This window comes from Gossypium raimondii, chromosome 5, assembly GCF_025698545.1.
Source record: "Gossypium raimondii isolate GPD5lz chromosome 5, ASM2569854v1, whole genome shotgun sequence".
NCBI classification, from domain to species: domain Eukaryota; kingdom Viridiplantae; phylum Streptophyta; class Magnoliopsida; order Malvales; family Malvaceae; genus Gossypium; species Gossypium raimondii.
This window is the reverse complement of record NC_068569.1, coordinates 29,092,752-29,102,783: the sequence shown is the minus strand read 5'-3', so window position 1 is coordinate 29,102,783 and position 10,032 is coordinate 29,092,752. Positions and strand designations below refer to the sequence as shown.

The 10,032-nt window shown below is 35.6% G+C and overlaps 1 non-coding gene across 1 annotated transcript; it reads right to left on the bottom strand.

Moving 5' to 3' along the window:
- Positions 1-2,173: 2,173 nt before the first annotated feature.
- TRNAN-AUU (transfer RNA asparagine (anticodon AUU)) lies at positions 2,174-2,247 on the bottom strand. Its single transcript has one exon. It is a non-coding gene; the product is annotated as a tRNA-Asn (tRNA).
- Between the last annotated feature and the right edge of the window lie 7,785 nt (positions 2,248-10,032).

The following is a 10,032-nucleotide window of genomic DNA, read 5'->3' as shown; positions in this document are numbered from 1 at the left end:
TGTGTTCTAAGTGTTAATTTCATCATTTAATCCCTTTCATAATTTTCTAGAAAAGTCATCCATGCTCTTGATCAAATTCGAATTTCTCAAAATTGATCCACAAAACGTGTTTGATCTTTTGGTTTAATATTGAAAACCTCTTATTAGACCTATTTTGAGCTTAGACATCCATTAATATTTGGATTCCAACTCAAAATTAAAGATCCACCATTGTTGATCCTCAAGTTCAAGAAAGAAGAAATTAAAGTTGAAAATCCATTATAATCACTTTAATTAACAAATTATGATTGAAATCAACACAAAAATAGGTTTAGAGATGGGATTACCTTCAATTGAACTCAAATAATTGATTTGGAACTTTAAATCAAAATGCTTGAAGAAATTTGGATGACTTTTTGCCCAACTTTGAAAATTATTTCGAGAGATTTTAGAGAGAATTTTGGGAGAGAAAATGTTTAGATATGCTCTCTGATATTTGTTTTATGAACAAAAAAAGAGAGAAAAAGCTCTCAAATCGGGAGAAAAATGAATGAAAAGTGAGGTGGTTGCAGAGTTTTTAAAACTGAAAACCCCCACCTGATTTTCAATTTTTGGGGAATTTTCCATCAGGCCACTCCCCCTTTTCTCTTATTTTACAATTTGCTCATTTCCCTCCGAAATTCCGAAAATATGATTTATTTGCTATAAAACCTCTTACACATTTTCCCTTTTTTCTAAAAATTAGTCCCATTTAATTAATATTTTACATCACCCAATTAAACCTCCATTTTAAATTATTTTTTAAGTTCCAATTTAGCCCAAAATATTTATTTTTACCCAAAAATTATTTAAAACCATAAAATTAATTTTTCTAAAAAAATTTTATTTTCGAGATACTATTTACTGATTTTTAGATGAAATTAAGCTAACTAATTAAGAATATAAATCGCTAATTAACCCGATTAATTCCCAATTTTCAGTCAGAATCCGGTAAACTTACCTGAAACTACTAGACCTATTTTCATGGCCTTACAAAAAGTAAAAGAGAAATAGCAACACCAAAATACTGAAGAGGGTTCAAATTAAAAATAAAAATTAATTTTTGTAGAAAGAGGGCAAAAAATAAAAACAATTTTAGTAATAAAAGTGAAAGAAAGAGTAACCTTGAAACACTAAAGAGGGTCCAAATTAGAAATAAAATTAATTTTGCTAGAAAAAGGGTTTCAACCTCCAATGTTGTGGTTAATAGCCACATGCTCTAAGAAACTAAGCTATTCTAGCATATTATAATGTTTCATAATTAAATTTATAAAGCATATTGACGGCGCCCCGACGTGCGTGTGCCAAGGCTATGAACCAACACAAATACAATTATAACATTAAAAAGGACAAAATTTCAAAACAGTAAAAGAAGTTCAAATTAGAAATAAAATAAATTTCGCTAGAAAGATTGTGAATCAACATGCCAATAACAAGTACTTGTGAAGGTAAGACTTACAAAATAAACCAACATCGACAGTGACTATAGTGTGGTGGAGATGGGTTATCAATACTAATGTCACATCATTTTTCTGTGTTTACCCGACCATTATAGGTTTCTACTATGATGTTTACCTTCCTTTTTTACTTGTAAACCTGAAGAATGAGGAATTGTTATACTTGCAAAATGAAAGGGAAAATAAATGACAAAAAAATATTAAAATAAAAGAGAAAAGGCAATGTGAAATAGTAAATAAAGTTCAAATTAGAAATAAAATTGATTTTGCTAGAAAAATTGTGAACCGACATACTAATAACAAGTACTTGTGAAGATAAGGCCTACAGAATAGACCAACATTGACGATGAATATTGTGTGGTTGAGAGGGGTTATAAATACTAATGTCACATCATTATTTTGTGTTTACTCGACCATTATAGGTTCCTACTATGATGTCTGCCTTCCTACTTTTCTTGTGAACCTGGGGAAGGAACTACTATACTTGCAAAAATAAAGGAAAAATAAATGGCCAAAAATTATTATTAAAAATAAAAGAGAAATAGCAACACCAAAACATTAAAAATGGTACAAATTAGAAATAATTTTTAATTTTCTAGAAAGAGGGAAAAAATTAAAAATAATATTAACAATAAAAGTGAAAAAAAGAGCAACGTTGAAACACTAAAGAGGAATCAAATCAAAAATAAAATTAATTTCACTAGAAGGAGGGTTTGAACCTCCGACCTTGTGGTTAATAGCCACATGCTCTAACTAACTGAGCTATTCTAGCATATTATAATGTTTAAAAATTAAATTTATAAATCATATTAATGGCACCCTAGTGTGCATTCGTCGAGGCTATGAATCAACACAAATATAATTATAAATATAGAGGTGTATGCTTGTGTATTTTTTTAGTGTTAGAATGGAACACTTCGAATATTCCAAGTATCAAACCCAAAAGAGTTCTGGTGATAAGGTGATTAACAATAAAGATGCATGCAAACAAGAAGTCTAGCTAACTACTCACTAAATATTATAGTACGACAATTCATATTCAAGGGGTGATTACACTATTTAACTATCTAACAATAAAAATGACTAAATTTCAAAACACTAAAGAAAGTTCAAATTAGAAATAAAATTGATTTCACTAGAAGGATTGTGAACTGAGATGCCAATAACAAGTACTTATGAAGGTAAGACCTACAAAATATACCAATATCGGCGGTGCATATCGTGTGGTGGAGATGGGTTATCAATGCTAATGTCACATAATTCTTGTCTATCTACACGACCATTATAGGTTTCTACTATGATGTTTGCCTCCTTACTTTGCTTGTAAATAATCTGTCGTAATTAGGTGTAGTAGATTAAACTAATTTTCGCAATTCAGGAGCTTGAAAATAAGCATTATCATTAGGTTTTAATTATGTTGTAGTAAAGTTTAATTAAATTCAATAAAGTTTTCAAATTGAGTCTTTTATTGACCTTAGGGGTTGAAGGAGGCCTAAAGGTGAGCTAATAAACTTTGTTAGTGTGCAGGAGACCATTAGAGTGCGTACTAAATTGATACTAATCACTACGTCACAACACGGAGGGTTTGATGTCGCAACATAGGGAGCAGAATGGAGAATTTATGAGATTGCCTTCAATGTCGCAACATACCCCTGAAGACATCCTAAAGAAGAGTATACTAACTTCTATGTCGAGACACAAGTCCTAATGTGTCACGACATCGATACTAGACGAGAATTAAATGAGCCAGGGGGCATTTTGGTCCGCACAGTCCAACTTAAAGCCCGAGAACGTCAGCTAACCTAGGGTTAAGGATGATGGCCACATCAAATATATAAATAAGCTCATTTGGTACATGTTATGGACACCGATTACTTAGCTTAGAATCTTTCTTTTTAATTTGAGTTTAGTATTTCTCTTTTCTTAGGTTTTAGATTTATTTTAGTACTGTTCTTTGTTTTATCTTGGGAGATCTGGTTTGTAGATGCGATTAAACTTTATGGGTTCATTCTTCTTCATAATACAAATCAAGCTTTTTCTTAAACTTTATACTTTCGATTCAATTATCATGTTTACACTTTATATCGATTTTATATTGTTTACAAAAACCATGAGGAACTAATCCCTTCATGGGGGATTAGCGAGTGGAGGCATGATTTATTAATTGTTTTGTAGGGTTATTCAACGAATCAACTGTTTGGGAAAGGAAGAACCTCAACCCTAGGCTTGATGACCTTAGGAAGTTATCAAGTTGGGAATTAACCCAAAATTGGTATGACCTATTCGTGAACACCTTAACCCCAAATCTGGACTGTGAGGTCAGAAGATAAGTAGTCATGGCTGACTCGTTATTCTAGTGGATGTATCAGAAGATCCTGCTAGGATCTGATAAGGAACTCGAAGTGATAGTTGATAAAGGTTACCAAAGCAAGCTAGTCACCCATAATCAGATTTGATCAATTTCACCTTTTAATTTCTCAATACATATTTATTATTACTATTATTATAAAAAAAACCCTAAAAATATTAATTAGCTATTTTTTCGTAATATAACCTATTTCAAGTACTAATTAGATCTTTTGGTGTTAAGGTTGAGATTGATCTAGTACTAGCCTCCTTTGGGTACAATCCTCGGAGTACTAATTACAACCTAACCCGTATACATCCAAACACTGTCTTTTTATATTTATATTTTGTTCAGTATTCATACTCTGCATGTTAGTAAGTCCAGAGGCGATCAAGTTGTTGGCGTCGTTTCAGGGAAGGCAATGTCACTAGTTCAATTTTAATTTTTGCATGTCAGTAAGAATAATTAGGAAAATTTTAGGCTATGGATACAATTCTAATTTTATCTTTTTGGGCTAGTGTATGACTCGTAGTAGGGGGATACCTATAAAGCCAGTCACAAATCCAAATAGAATAATTTGAAGAAATCATCGACAAAAATAGCAGCAGCAATAGTATATGCAAGATCCACCACCACCTTCTGTAGGTAACATACCACATGAGAATTCGATATTTGACGAGGCTAACAATTTAGAAAATCCACTACCACAATTGCCCACAAATCTAAATATGGCACATAACAAAAGGACTCTGAAGGAGTACACACTACCAAATCTGGATATGGAAGTTTCAAGCAAAGAAGAAACAGTATTCGGTTTCTTTTAGAGAAAAGAAGCAAAACTAAAGCTGAAAAGGAGAGACCAAACGGCAACATACAAAAGGGCCAACCAAGAAAACCACACTGGCACTTCGGATATACCTAACAAAAGCCCCAACTCCTTGAAAATCTCCACCCCCTCTCCTTGATTTTCTCCTATTATCCCTCCTTGATATCCTCCACAACCAACTTACAAGACCAATTCAAACTCTCCAACAACAAAGTTCAAATCCAACACCAACTCTTGCCTCCTCATGAACAAAATATATAATCTCATTTGTATACAGTGAGACTCGAACTCCAGTCCCCTACCAGAAACAGCACGCCACCTTGCCACTAGACCATCCCCTCTCTTTGTGTCATAAAACAACCACAAATAATTATAAATCCTGTAAGCTAAAATCCAAGTTCCCTTAAGAGCCCAAAAATTAAAATTTTGCCAAAGGCCAGACTTGAGCCCAGGCTTCTCAAGCACTCCTAAATACGCTCAAATCACTTAGTCACTCAATCAAACATGTAATTTGTTTTACTCACTTGCACAACTAAAATATCTAAGAGCAGTCTCCTATCCGCTTCCAAGCTCAAGGCCCAATGCTTCTAGGCCCAAAATTTGGGGCGTTACAACTCTACTCCCTTAAACAAATTCCATCACTGAAATTTTCGGCTATCAGAATAGTCACACATCCTAGCCTACCATACTACGCTCTCGTTGCGCACTCTGATTCTAGTAATACAAGTACGTACCACACCATCTATCCATCGAAGCGGATGGATACCACACGCATATCATTTCTAGAATACACACAGAATAAATACCAACTCTAACTTTAAGTTTAGCAATACAGTCTAATATCTATCTATTGCTTTTCAATGAAAACAAACAACAGTTTCAGAAACTTACGGATTCGACGCCGGAGACTCGGTGTGCCACACTTTTCAGAAAAATACCTTAAAACACTTCACATATTTGAAACCAACCTCTTGTAGTACAAAATTTTGAAAACCCATTCCACAGTCGAGTTTTGAAACTCAGCTTTGATACCACTAAATGTAACACCCCAAACCTAGCCTAGACGTTATAGTCGTATTTGGTGTGTCACATTGAAATTTCAAACTTCTTGCCATTTAAAACTAGTATAAAACCTTAGTTTGCGTTTGTTTATTTCCAATCGAGGTTTATTAAAAAGTTATTACCTTCAAAACCTTATTTTTAAAGAAAGCTTAATTTAAAGCAAATGATTTACAAGAATGTGATATTTAAAAATTGAGGTGCGGAAACATAATGTTAGAAAATAGTTATTGTTTGGAAAACCGTGTTCTACTTCTAGCAGATATAAATCACAATCACATCAAATCCAAAATTTAAAATCCAGAAATTATAGAGGCCCTATTACAAACCGAATCAAAATCAAATTACTTAAGTAAATGAGCAAAACATAATAAAACATGTGCAATTGTGTGGCCCTCCCTGAGTCCCTCACAGCTACGAATCGTCTAACGCTAGGGATTACTTGAAAGGTTAAAAACGGGGTGAGTTTATGAAAACTCAGTGTGTAATCCCCTTATTAAAGAAACAAAATCAGTCTAGGCCCGAGCCCTTAATAGTAACAGTATCAGTGTGGGCCATAGCCCATTACGGTATCAGAATTAGAAACAGGATACATGTGGACCTAAGCCCAATACAGTGACAGAATCAGTAATAGAAATGTAACAATGCAATCATGCAACCCATCCCAATCCAACCAACACACCACCCGTACCAACCAACACACCATGTAGGGATAAAATCAACCCACCCAACCAACACACCAATATCAGCACCGGTTGCGGCACTAATTAGTATTGCAGCAAAGCTGCCAGTAACCAGAATGGCTAAAAGTCGTGAATAGGATAGCTATAAGCTATAAACAGAATGGCTACAAGCCATAAGTACAGTAATATTATTGGCACAAAGCCATCAGTAGCAGTGATATGATCGGCATAAAGCCATCAGTAACGGTAATATGATCGGCACAAAGCCATCAGTAATGATAATATGATCAACACAAAGCCATCAGTAACGGTAATATGACCGGTACAAAGCCATCAATAGCATCGCAGCAAAGCTACCGGCAACAGTATCGCAGCAAAGCTGCCCGTAAAAGTAATATGGCCAAGCCACCAGTAACAGTGATTGTGGCCGAGCCACTAGTACAGTACTTCTTTCATAACAGTATCCCAACCCCATACAGTATGTCGTGTATGTAGAATGCCATGCTCAAAATCAGTCATACAAATCAGTTATACCAATCACAGACAAATCAGTCATTTAAATCACAGACAAATCAGACATTTACACTCCTGGGGAAAAATAATCCTTTACCCTTTAGGAGCATTACGATCAATTTACCTTACAGGGGTATTTTGGTTATTTAACCCTGTGGGGGTATTACGGTCATTTTACCCTACAGGGGCATTACGATCATTTTACCCTATGGGGGTTTTCTGTCATTTTACCCTATAGGGGTATTACGGTCATTTTACCTTATAGGGACATTACGGTTATTTTACCCTATGAGGGTCTCAGTACTTATTACGACCTTTTAAAATGTCTATTGTCGCTTTGAGCGAATCAGATAGCCTACACGGCCAAAACAGTGTATATGGGCTCAAAACCCGCTATTGGCCCATTTAGTCCAAATTCACATACGACATCGCAAGCCTCATAAACTAACCTATCAATGATCACTTACCGAGGATTTTACTCATGTGGCCCCATAAGCCCATTGGACCCATACGGCCCATTTCGACCCATCGAAGCCCATAACAGCCCAAGACCACGAGAGCGCTCGTGGTGGCCTCTACAGACTAACGCCCATGTTCGTGAACTTGGTTCACCACACGCACGATCACACGCTCGTGTGACATCATAGCCATATTTTTAACTTTACGATAGTTTACCGATCTACGGTCATAGCAGTGTAACAACACATACTTTCGGCTTTTCAGCTGATCATCGAATACCGCATACAAATACACGCTTGATTGCAACAACGAAAAGTGCAAATAATCTGGAGCACAAAACCTATAACCAACACAATACAAGATTAACGCATACTCTTAATCCATAAACTTTATTTACTAAACCACAAACACTTACATTGCTAGATCTAACTGATACTAGCACCTCACTACTAATCAAGGGCGAATCCCCTTCCTAACATGATTCGGCAGATCAAAAGTTGTTAGAAAAAAACCATACATTTGGACCCCAAGAGAAAGAAAAGGGAAAACCGAAGCTTGTTAATAAAGCCAAAAGAAATTTGACTAAAAATGAAATAATAAAGTGGTTGTAACACCCCCTTACCAATAAAATAAACGTATTTTGGCAATAGTCAGTCAGGAAGATTCGACCCGAAACAAGAAGAACAAAGAGATTTAAGAGGGAGAGAGTATGGGAATTCGGCCTAACAGAACAACGAAAAACGAAATTGGAAAAGAAGTAGATATGAAAGTAAAATAGAGGGTTGGCCATAGCAGAAAATGATTAAAGAAGAGATGAGTAGGAAGTTTCAAGCAGAGAAGAAATAGTATTCTGTTTCTTTTAGAGAAAAGAAGCAAAACTAAAGCCGAAAAGGAAAGACCAAACGGCAACATACCTATTTCGGCACAACTTCTCAAGCCTTCAAACCCCTTGAAAATATCCACTCCCTCCCCTTGATTTTCTCCCATTATCCCTCCTTGATATCCTCTACAACCAACTCACAAGACCAATTCAAACTCTCCAACAATAGAGTTCAAATCCAACACCAACTCTTGCCTCCTTATGAACAAAATATATAATCTCATTTGTATACAGTGAGACTCAAACTTTAGTCCCCTACTAGAAACAACACGCCACCTTGCCACTAGACCATCCCCTTTCTTTGTGTCATAAAACAACCACAAATAATTATAAATCCTGTAAGCTAACATCCAAGTTCCTTTAAGAGCCCAAAAATTAAAATTTTTCCAAAGGCCAGACTTGAGCCTAGGCTTCTCAAGCATTCTCAAATACGCTCAAATCTCTTAGCCACTCAACCAAACATGTAATTTGTGTTGCTCACTTGCACAAATAAAATATCTAAGAGTATTCTCCTATCCGCTTCCAAGCTCAAGGCTCAATACTTCTAGGCCCAAAATTCGAGGAGCTACATTATGGCCAAATCTGGGAATGTTACGAAGAAGGGTTTTGAAATCAATATTAAGTTGAAATTTCTCATGTTAATTATTACTATTGGAGTCTACGTTTTAGGAAAATGCATTATTAAACTCATTTAGAAAACCGTCAATTGTTTGTCTTTTTAAGTAAAACGTAACATTTGAAGTAGAATTTTGAAAGTCGTTGTTTTTGAAATCTAAACTTGTATTTTCAAAAACATTTGTTGCGTAAAACCATTGTTTCCCAAACGTAGCAGTTTAAAAGTCAAAACGCATCCAAAATAAAAATTATAAACAAACAGTCCAAAGAGTCCCAAAATTACAAAACTTTCAGAAAATCCCGATAATTAAAAAATTTACTAGTTAAAAATGATTTCTAGACTAGTGGTAACCGCTGAGCCTCCGTCGCACCGACCCGCTTAGTGTAACTTAACAGAGACATTTATGTACACAAACTTAGATTTCTCAATATATCATAACAGAAGCAGACATAAGTCCTTAACAGAACCAGATCATATCAGAATCAAATTATCAGAACATACAGATATGCAAAGTCCTACCCCCATCCTCTACACACCATCACCGACCATCCCAACATTCCATGTAGGGTTTAAAACACCCACCCATCCCAACACACTACATAGTGTCTTTACGACACTTATCAGAATAGTTGCAGTCAAACTACCAGTATATCGGCGAAATGTCGTCTCACAGAACACTTCCTCCACATATACAAATCTCACCTCATACACAGATACGAATAATAGATAAGCGATATAACAGAATTAACATGTCATGTATGTTTATATACATATAATATACATGATATTATAAATCAGTCAAATCAAACATATCAATTTCTAAACGCTCAAATTAGTCTACCAGAATTGCAAATATCATACATTAGGGTTTTTTTGCCCTTACCGACCCTACGGAAGGCCCACAGTCAATTGGAATGACATATGTGACCCTCAGGAAAATTTCAGAATTTTGGGCTCACATGCTTGTGTGGCTTGCCCGTGTGTCCCACACACCCAAATTAGCCTTAGTCGTGTGGCCTACATGGCCTGGTCCACAGCCCACACACCCATGAAGCCTACACACCCAAATTGGCCTAGCCCATGTGACCCACACGGCCACACACTCACCTGTCACACGGTCATGGGTACACGCCCGTGTGACGTCAACAGACCACTTTTTCAGCTTTTATTGAAA